This window comes from Amia ocellicauda, chromosome 14 (genome assembly GCF_036373705.1).
Source record: "Amia ocellicauda isolate fAmiCal2 chromosome 14, fAmiCal2.hap1, whole genome shotgun sequence".
NCBI lineage: Eukaryota > Metazoa > Chordata > Actinopteri > Amiiformes > Amiidae > Amia > Amia ocellicauda.
In genome coordinates, this window is record NC_089863.1 from 33392623 (window position 1) to 33403611 (window position 10989).

Here is a 10989-nt window from a genome sequence, read left to right on the forward strand (position 1 = left end):
TGGGGCAGGGGGTAAGCGTCTTTATGGGTCACGGAGTTGAGTTTTTTATAGTCTACACAAAACCTCCATGAACCATCCTTCTTCTTGACAAGGATGACTTGCGCGGCCACGGACTCCTGCTCTCTTTGATTACTCCCTGGCGCTCCATCTGTTGCAATAACTCATGCAGTTCCTGATACAAAGCTGGAGGCAACGAGCGATAATGCTCTCAGGAGGGTGGGGCTGTCCCAGTAGGAATGTGGTGATACACCACGCTAGTCCACCCAAAGTCCTCTTCATGGGTGGCAAATGTACACTGCCACTTCTGCAGAAGCCCTTGTAGCTGTCGTTGCTGGCCCACCTTCAACCTGGGGGTCAGAGACATCCAGTCAGCTGTGGAATCGCGTTCAGTCACCTGTACAGGACCCACACTCACTTCCACTATGTCCGGCTGGCTATATTGAATGGTAAAATCTTGGTCAGTCCTAACCTCCCATTCATCAATCCGGGTAACGTCTGCTAATGGCCAGCGCTGTTGAACCTCAACAGGGTAGGGATGGAGGTTAATCAATTTCTGTGCCCATGGAATAATCTCACTGCATGGAGAGATATACACAGCAGGTTGTCGGGTCAATCTGGCCATCCCTCAGTCCACAGTTTGTACTACTTCTGCCTCCAGTCTCCTGCAGAGAGAAAAAGCCTGTTCACAAGACTCAATGTCCCCGGTTATCCTCTGGAATTGTGCCCAGCTAGTGCTTTGGCCTTCGAACAATTGTTTCCAAATAGACCAGATAACATTCATGCCCAAAATCCCTTTACTGGTGCTCAGTTTGTCATCAGAAACTATGACGACCCCCTTCCTTGGTATCTTAATTCCTCTAATCTCAAAATCTAACAGGGCATAACCAAGATAGGGAAGTTGAAGGCCATTTGCAGCCCTCAGTTTTAACCAGGGAGTTTCCCCCCTCGTCCGGTGACACTGTGCTGTCCAAAATATTTTTTAAAGAGGGTAAAAAGGGTAACTTGTTAGCCTGTGTCCAATATACAGGGCACACAGGCACCCTCAACCAGAATCACTATCTCGGGACACTCTCCAACCAAGTCAGGCTTAGTTTTAATGGAAGCAACCTCTGCCTGTCCCCCACCTATGAGTCCCACCATAGTTGGTGGAAATCTACCACAGTCACCTGAATCCACGAAAGAGGGGTCCTTTTGGATAGCTGGTCCCAGCCCCAGACTGTTCGCAGCACCGGGCCATCATAGCTCCTCCCTTAGGGCTTGACTAAGTTCCCATGACTTGACACTGCAGTTCCTCTCTTACCTCCAGTAACAATAATGCCTTCCATTCTGTCAAACATGGGTACGCCTGGAATGGGCAGCCGAAGTCACCAGCCAGACAGCCACCTTTTCTGGGCCTCATCTCAAACCTCCTGGAAGGTAAGTCTTGGGTCATCGTGTCATACTGCTCATCACAAATATCTTGAAAAGAATATTTGCATTAAACATTTGTTTAACACAAGTTAATACAAGTGCATATGCTTCGTCTCACATTACTTTCACGTGCAAGAAGGTTCGACCGGTGACCGGTTTGGCTTTGGAGATGTCAAGACATGTACAAATGTCAATCATAACATTTTTACAAATTATTTTTGTATTCTGTAAGTATATATATATATATATATATATATATATATATATATAAAGAGTTTTATGAAGGATTTGATTAAAGTACTGTATTATTGTATTATGTATTGTATGTTGATTGTATTTCCTTTTTTTCCAGCTGTGGCAAAAGCTGATTGAGTTTATCAGCCTCTGACCAAGCTTACAGATGAAGGGGAAAATACTGTTGTGAGATGCAATCATAGCATCACAAACTTTCGGTCTATGTTCTGGTATTTACAGAGACCCGTTAAGGCTCCAGAAAACCTCATTCATGGATATGATTCTGCTCAACCCAATGGACGGTTCTCAATGATATTTGACAGAGACAATCGTGTGACACACCTTTCTATCACAAATACTGAAATAGAAGATGCAGCAACATATTACTGTGCAGTGGAGCCCACAGTGGTACACATTGAGGTTACACTGCTACAAAAACATATTGACGTGTCAGAAAAGAAAATGGGAGAGAGGCAGATTATATTTTGTCTTTCAGTCAATCAGTAGAAAAAGAACTTGTAAAATGTATCCTTAGAATTTGTAAATAGTTAAGATAATGAATATCAGAACAACATAAAAACACAATGGAAGAATCAGCATAAGACTAAATATTCTGTTATTTATGTGTTTATAAGTGAGTATTTTTGATTGCTTAGAATGCTATACTTGTGTGTAACATGAGTGTTCTATCGATCAATTATTATTATTTGATGAGAATACACATTACCATTAGTCATCATATCATCTGAAAACATATCCAGGTTGATATGTTGATTACCACTTTACTCGATTAATACAAGCTCTGTTTAGTTTTGAGGTTGATCTGCATGAATTAATGTTGAGGCTGTTTCTTGTTTTATAAAACAAAGATTTTGTTCCTGTTATAATCTGTCTCTCTCCCATTTATGATATAGAGACACTATTCAAATTATAAAAGGCAGACACTAGATTTAGAGAGAAAAAAATTAGAAATAATGGAAGAGGGAAATGATAATGAAAAGCTGATTTGATTGAACAGGGGTCGATCTTAACGCTAGCCCGCTAGCCAATGGCTAGTGCAGATCGCTGCAGGCCAGTACAGATTCTCTAGAACTAGTCCATGTGTCTAGTGCATATTATCATATGTTTTAGAGCTGTTACAATTGAAATCTATGGATTTTTCGGTGATTTTTAGCAGTCACGTTCGGTTTGTGTTCTCGAGCCTTACTCCGATAGTATTCTATATAGAAATGTACTGGAAACGATTGCTACTCGTGCACATAAAGGTGTAATCGAATGTACCACTTGTAGCAGATGACAGAGGCGGTCTGTGTAGTGACCAAAGCATCATTAAACATGAGTGTAATCTTAAAACAAAGCCAAAAAAACAAGAAAACTTGTGTATAAATCCTTAAACACAGTTGCATAGATAGACCATAAATAAGATACACAGTAAGCTAAGATATAAGCAAATGTATATATTATATAGAGTTGGGGTAGTCAATAGGGGGACCATGCACCAAATCCGGACCGCCAGATGCTTTTGACTGGACCTCGAGAATACTTTTAATTAAATTATTATCATGATTTTTATTTTTTAATGTAATGTTATGGATGTTTGTTGCACTCAGTGCTTGTTATTATGTGGAACCCAGTAGCACCCCTTCTTGGTTATTAGCCAATAGGATGTTACGTATTAATATGTGATGTCCTATATAGACCTTGTGTTCCTGTTAGTTAGTTGATTGCTCACAGATTCCCGGTTCAGCTAAACCAACAGGATTGTTGGTCGTGTAGACATATTTCAACCTCGCCTCCAAAATATAGTGCAATATATAAGTGCAGACACATGATCGGGGGGGGGGGGGGGGGGTGGGGTCGTGGGGGGTTGCACGGTGCCATTGCTTGTATTCACCTAGAAACTTCTACATCAGCATCAGAAACAGCTGACTTCCAATGAAGACGCATATTTCTAGCTGGCACACTAAACGAGAGTTGTGCATCCTCACCAGTTTCAATTACAGAGGCTCACCGAAATAGATCTGTGATTGACAAGCACCAGAAACTGCATCTAGTTTGCTTGCATACTATCGGTTGATATGTGATTTTTCACTGGTGATATGTGCTTGTGAAGCAAAGATATGTTTAAGTCCAATTCTGCCTGATATCATGGAGATTTTGAGCTTTGTTTTTCAAGGTCTCCAATTGTGAAAATCTTCTCGGGGAGGACCCCCACACCCCCCGCCCCCAAATTACTCAAGCCACCTTGCCCTAATTTTCCAACATTCATTTTGTGCAGTGCACAGTGGTATAAAGGGAAATGGTATAGACTTGAATCTAATAAAACACGAAATGCTTGAAAGTTTATTTTATGTTATCTATATACCTACAAAAATATTTAACAAATTAAAAATTGTCTGAAACCGTTTTAATATTAATATTTAAATTGATTTGGAAAGGGTAATTTGAAGGTTTGATTCCCCCCCTCTGATGTTTGGACCTTGAATATACCTTGCCTAAGAAATTTGGACCATGACACAAAATAATTGACTACCCCTGATATAGAGATTGAAATTGTGGAGTTAGGGATGGGCCTTTTGGTATTTGGGGGGGGTGGTGGTACTGGATGAAATTGAAGAAAATTTGTGTATAAATCCTTTAACACAGTTGCATACACCAAAAATAAACTACACAGTATTTAGGTTAAGATATAAGCAAATATTATATAGAGAGTGATATTATGGAGTTAGGGATGGGCCATTTGGTATTGGGTAGGTTTGTTGCAGTGGAACATGTGGGATTGGGTTGGGGGGACAAGGCCACAAACCAGAAAACGTGTGTATAAATCCTTAAACACAGTTGCATACACCATAAATAATCTACACAGTAAGTTGAGATATAAGCAAACATATTATATAGAGTGGTATTTTGAGTTAGGGATGGGTCATTTGGTATTAGGTGGGTACTGGATGAAATTGAAGAAAACTTGTGTATAAATACTTAAACTTCGACACAAAATCTGACCAGGCCTACATTGGGGGGGGGAAGGGGGGTAAAGGATCTGAGAAAAATAAAAATATCTTGATGTTACCTCTTTATAACTGGTGGGAAAAGACCCACCCCAACACCCCCCCAATAATTTAAATATAATGACTGGATCCGAATTGGTGGGCTAGTGAAACTTTGTGTGGACTAGTGCAACTTGAGAGCCAATAGTCCCGCTGGCTAGTGGGAAAAAAGTGAACATCTACCCCTGTTAAAGTTTTTGATAAAAAGAGAAAGTAGAGCTAAGTTCCTTGGTGAGCATTCTGAAAAATAGGTACAAGTCGATAGGTCATTATTTTTAATTTTAAAAAGTAAAGGATAATGCTGTCTAACAAAAATTCTGAGACTGTACACAACAAGGCTTGCCCAGATAGCACAGCAGTGTTGGGCCAACGTCGGCCAGACAGATCATGAGTGGTTGGACCGACTTTGGAAGATGACATAATAAGCACCAATTTGATTCACAAATAGTAGATTAAACATTTAAAAGAATAAACGACAAACATCTGATCTTGCTTCTCAGTGACCGAGTTCCTGAATCCTCTGGACACGTCTGGCTCAATTCATAAGCATTCAAGGCATTCAATAAGCCGTATTCATTCTTATAACTGTAATTTTAATTGTCAGTTTTGAACACTTATTAAATAGCTATGTGAAAGTTCCCTTCTATCCTGTAGCCATTTAGTTACATGTTTGGCTAATTCAATGTCCTCTTACAAATACAAGCAACTCGTTTCTGTGGCATCTTCACACACTACGCCTGTACTTAATGAAACCGACTTACTGAAGAAAAATATAATGCGAAGAAAATGTGAACACTTCTGTTTTTCACTTCTGGCAAATTAGTTACAAATTGAAATACATTCGCTACATTATTAATTACCCAACTGGCTGTACATGTCATTTACATTCACTTGAAACCATTCCGCGACACAGAAAATAAAAAGCCTATCATCTGATATTTTAAAACTGATATTCTGAAAACAACCACAGTCATACATAAAACCTGGTACTTCATTCAATTACATATTCTACTTTTCAGTACATTTAAACAGTATATTTAAATATTTTAATAATACGCGTGAAGGTGAACTTTCTTTAAAGCAGCTCTCCACTCTGACATCATCTGAGGAGACGCACATGGGCTCGAGGAAGAGCGATGCCGAGTATAGCCGATGTCGGATTATGTTTGGCATACTGCTGTTCGACCATGCCAAACATAATCCGACATCGGCTATATGTCACCCAGCCAACCGCGACTGCTGTCCAACCATGCCAACCATATGCCGACATCGGCCCAACGTCTTGTGCTATCTGGGAATGTATCCACCAGTGGCGTCATTAGACCTGGTCTTCCGTGGCTTAAGCCCCGGGTCTTTTAGTACTAGCCCTGGGTCTTGTGATCCAATTCCAAATATATTTGTACTCCGATTATTTACCGTAACGGCATTGCTGGAACACCGTCAGCATCACCCCCTCCCTGATCAGGGGGTATTGAAAACATTCAGGACCCCCCTAAAACCTGAAGTCTAGCGAAGCCCCTGGTATCCACTCATACAAAGTATATTCATGAACTGTGTTCGCGGGGACGAATGCATGTTAAGTCTATCTTGTATTTTATTCAATACAGTAAAAGTGTCTGACATAGCGAATTGGTGTAAATCGCATTAATGCATCAATACAAATAAATACAAATAAAAGGCTGAGTTATCTTAGCATATTCGTGTAGCTGTATAAAAAACAATAATAAAATAAACTTTACGCAATAAACTGTGTAAACTGGTGTAGAAATTTAAATGTGAGCAGACTTATACAATTGAAAACATAAATAACCAGTTATAAAAGTAGCATAAAACTAAAATATAACATCTTATGCAACATTAACGTGATTTAAAATGGCTGTCTCTTACAGCTGTGTATAACAATGCAGAAAACACGCTTTTCAACACTACAGTGGATTTGCTACAGACTGCCTTTTCACAATGTGCGTGGACATCAACATCTTTTGACATCTTTTTATTGCATTTAGCAACCTGGCAGTGTCTTTATTGGCAGCACTGGCTGAAGAGTGAGGGACATCTTCTCAGTCCTGTATTGATACTGTATTGTAGTGCCAACAGCAGTCTAAAAAATGCTAATGCAACATGATAAGATTTTGAATTCAAAAGGAAAGTTAAAAACTTGATGGGCTGATCAGAGGACAGGTAGGTGTGAGCTATACGAGGTGCAATTCTTGAACTGTGTTTATTTTGTGATATCTGCTAATAAAATAATTAATTATAATAACATATGAATATATGTAGAAATTCACATGTTTCAGCACTCAACACGATTATAATTATTTCACAATGACTGGTTTGATTACAAAGCTTAGAATGCTGGCTTTAATGCACTGAATATAGCCTACCACATAAACTTCGGGTACAGCGGTTGTAGAAGAAAATATTTATATAACATTAATTTTGAAGAGTTCGCAGCTGAAACAGCATATAGGTATTTAAGTAAAATATTTAGTAACATATAAGAACAGATAAGCCAGAGAAATTCACATACACAGAGATATTTACAGTTGAATTGCAAAAGTCGCTCAAAAGCGGCTATGGCAGTTCTAGTGTTAATGTTACAAGATAGGTTAAATAAATACAAAACAGAAAATCAAACCGATAACCAAGTTTTTAAAAGTAAAACGGAAACTGAATGGTTCTTGGTTATTGGATTATTCCATATCTCGTATTTGCCAAACAGCATATAGGATTGTTGCGTAGCACCATATGTGAGCTGTAGTTTCAAAATACACAGCAGTTTATGTGAGGTGATGATTACAGTAAAATAAAAACATACAAACACTGTTAATTTCAAGGAAATTTTTTGTCAACGAACATGAAAATCTGACAAAAATGATCCAAAATGACTAAATGTTTTTGCATTTTTGTCTGGCTAAAACTCCTTCGTCATATTCATAACTCACTGTTTGCGCGTTTAGTGCCAGCCTGTCTGTCATTGCAGCACCCAATCCTAGCAGCGCGACTGCTCTGCCGTGCATTGCAGCTTATAATGAGCTGAACACAACTGGGATCTACAGCATTGGCTGGGAAAGAGGAGCAGGGAAAGTGCAGGAGAATCAAGGTTTGCATTCTTGTAGCGCAGATGTCCGCAGTTCTGCGCTACACAAACCAGAAAGAGACACAAGAGTGAGAGTGCGATAATTTCCTACAAAATAAATACAAATATTTGATCAAAAAGACTGGGTTCGATAAAAGTTACGTTATCTATAATGTTACTGTTATTATCATCATTATTTGCAAACTTGTTTTAAAAAGTAGCTAGGCTAACGAGCATGGTCGATACAACTGGTTAGTTCCTACATTGCGAGTAACCATTCATTCAAAACTTGGAAGAAACAAATCTGCACTCTGGCAGTACTTCAAATACAAGAAAACGAAGAAAACGTCTTCTAAGATATTAACTGCAAGTAACTAAACTGGATGTGTCCACAATATGACTGAAAAAATACATCAAAGTGAAATCAATCAAATTCCATCTGTAAGACTTGTGTTTATTTATTTTCTGGACAAACATGTGAAGGCTTTGAACGTAAAATAATTATTTGAATGCAAGTCAGTCCATGATTCTTATGTATTCTCAGAGTAATAGTTAAGGTTTTATTAATTTGTTCATTGCTTACATTGTTTTGTTAAGTAATAAGTTGCTACACAAGTATTGTATGGATTTAAATGCTAACATATTAGAACTGTCTTAATTCTAATGATAAAAAGGTACATTAATTTAATTTGTTTAATATTCTAGTGACTAAAACTGAATTAAATGTATGCAAGTTGTAGGTCAATATAACACAATTAAATAAATAACTAAAATGTGACTAAAACTAATGTAATTTTAGTCAACTAAAACTAACAAAGATTTTAGTCAATTTTTTGCTGACTAAAAACAAAGAAAAGTGTGTGACTAAAATGTGACTGTATCTCATAGACATTTTAGTTGACCTGACTAAGACTATGACTAAATCAAAAACTGATGACTAAATTAACACTGCATACAAATAACTTGCTGATCCAAAATCCCAACGAGTAGTGGGAAAATATCAGATCTCTGGTGCAATATTTTGGAAATGCATAAACAATAAAAATATAATGAATGACTTGTTGACATATATTTGTTTCCTATCTCAAGCACTGTAGCAAATTTACAGTGGGGAGACTTCACCATTTGACTGAAGTTCCCTACAAATGGGTGGAGCCATTATACAATCTCTTGTATTTCTGTCTCTGTCTCTCTCTGTTGTGTGCTGCAAAAAGTCTGCATATCAGCATTTGCTCGCAAAATGTGTGTTGTTGTGCTTTTTTTATGCAGTTTGTTCTGTAAGTATTCTTTTCAATTGAATGATCACCCCTTCCCAAATTTCAGTACAATTGTTGATATTTAATTTTATTTGTAATTGAATTTTATTATATTTTCTTGTTATTTATAGTATTATTTATTTTCAGATTTTTCCACTGGGAATCAAATCTCTCAGAAGGAGGCAACAGTAGTAAGGACAGAAAAAGAGGAGGCTACACTGGAATGCACCTTCAGCTCAAGCACCACCAGCTATTACCTACACTGGTACCGCCAGTATCCCAGCACAGCTCCTCAGTTTTTACTTTTCAGTGGGACAAGTAGCCATACTGCTGATTTTGCCAAAGAGCGATTCTCATCCACTGCAGACAAAAACAGTGGTTTAACAACTTTAAAGATTTCTAGACTGCTACTGGAAGACAGCGCTATATATTACTGTGCACTGGAGCCCACAGTTGTACAGTTCTGTCAACACTAATACAAAAACCTTCTGTTATCAGAATGCCACAGAACTGCTCTTCGTTGTCTGGATGTACAAGGAAAAATACAGAGGTTAACCTCAACAGAAAAGTTGACATGTTATCATTTAGCTTCATCAAAACAATGTGTGGTTAACTTTTTGAAATGCAATACATGATGTTAACAGTGTAGGAAATGTCTGTAAATAATGTTTTGTGTAAAACAGTGTAGGTTTATTATTGTTGTCTTCCACAATTGGGTAGTGTAATTGCATCCCCTTTACACTTTTCTAATTCATTCATACCTTCATACTGATATTTGTTTCAGTTCAAAAAAAGTTGGATTTCAAATATGACACTTTACAATAATGTCTAATGAAATCATATATAAATACTACTAGCAGTAGTCTGCTACAAGTCTGCAAAACATTTAGGACATGGTCATTTGAATAAATAGATTGAGAATAAATATTTCAAATTATGGGCCACAGTATATTAAATTATGAGGGACATATTCTCTTGAATGTAACATGTCATACACACACCTGAGTTCTAAATGTTAATAACATGTATAATCCATAACTCCAACCCATGTCTGTGACCCTACCCCTACCATAACCAACACATGTGATCAGAACTCAGTGCACAATATAATCAGGTGTAATGTCTATCATATTCATACATTTATGACCACTATTGTAAAGTGGGAACATTTTTATATAAGATATGCCTTTATAGGACATTCCACAAGTAAACAGATAGATAAAATTCATATCCTCTTCCATCTTTATAAAAATCTTGTAAATTGTTTACTTTAGACATTTTGTAAGCACTGCAAGATCCATCAATCAAAAATGAATTGAATCAGGTAATCAATGTCTTTGATTCTAACTATTCAATATAATTAAATACATATAATTTCCAAATCTGAAGTTTTCATGGAAGGATTATTGTGTCAAAATTGTGTCAAAAATTATTTAAATTATTTCATGATCTTGCATCGACAGTCTTTTCCAATTATTTTGAACAAAATATTTGCACAAAAGGTTGTAATTCCACATTCCACATTCTCTGTAAATATAGCAGCCTTAAAAGTATTGTATTAACAGTAATTAATGACTGTTAGATTCACTATTTAGTTATAATAATAAATATAAATGTTTCATAGTTTTACAGTTAGAACATAATAAAGGTTACAAATGACAGGAGGCCATTTGACCCATCATGCTCATTTGGTGTCCATTAATAACTAAATGATCCAAGGATCCTATCCAGTCTCTTTTTGAATGTTCCCAAATTTTCAGCTTCAACCACATCGCTGGGTTGTTTGTTCCAGATTGTGACGACTCTGTGTGAAGAAGTGTCTCCTGTTTTCCGTTTTGAATGCCTTGAAGCCCAATTACCATTTGTGTCCCCGGGTGCGTGTGTCCCTGCTGATCTGGAAAAGCTCCTCTGGTTTGATGTGATCAATGCCTTTCATGATTTTGAAGACTTGAATCAAGTCCCC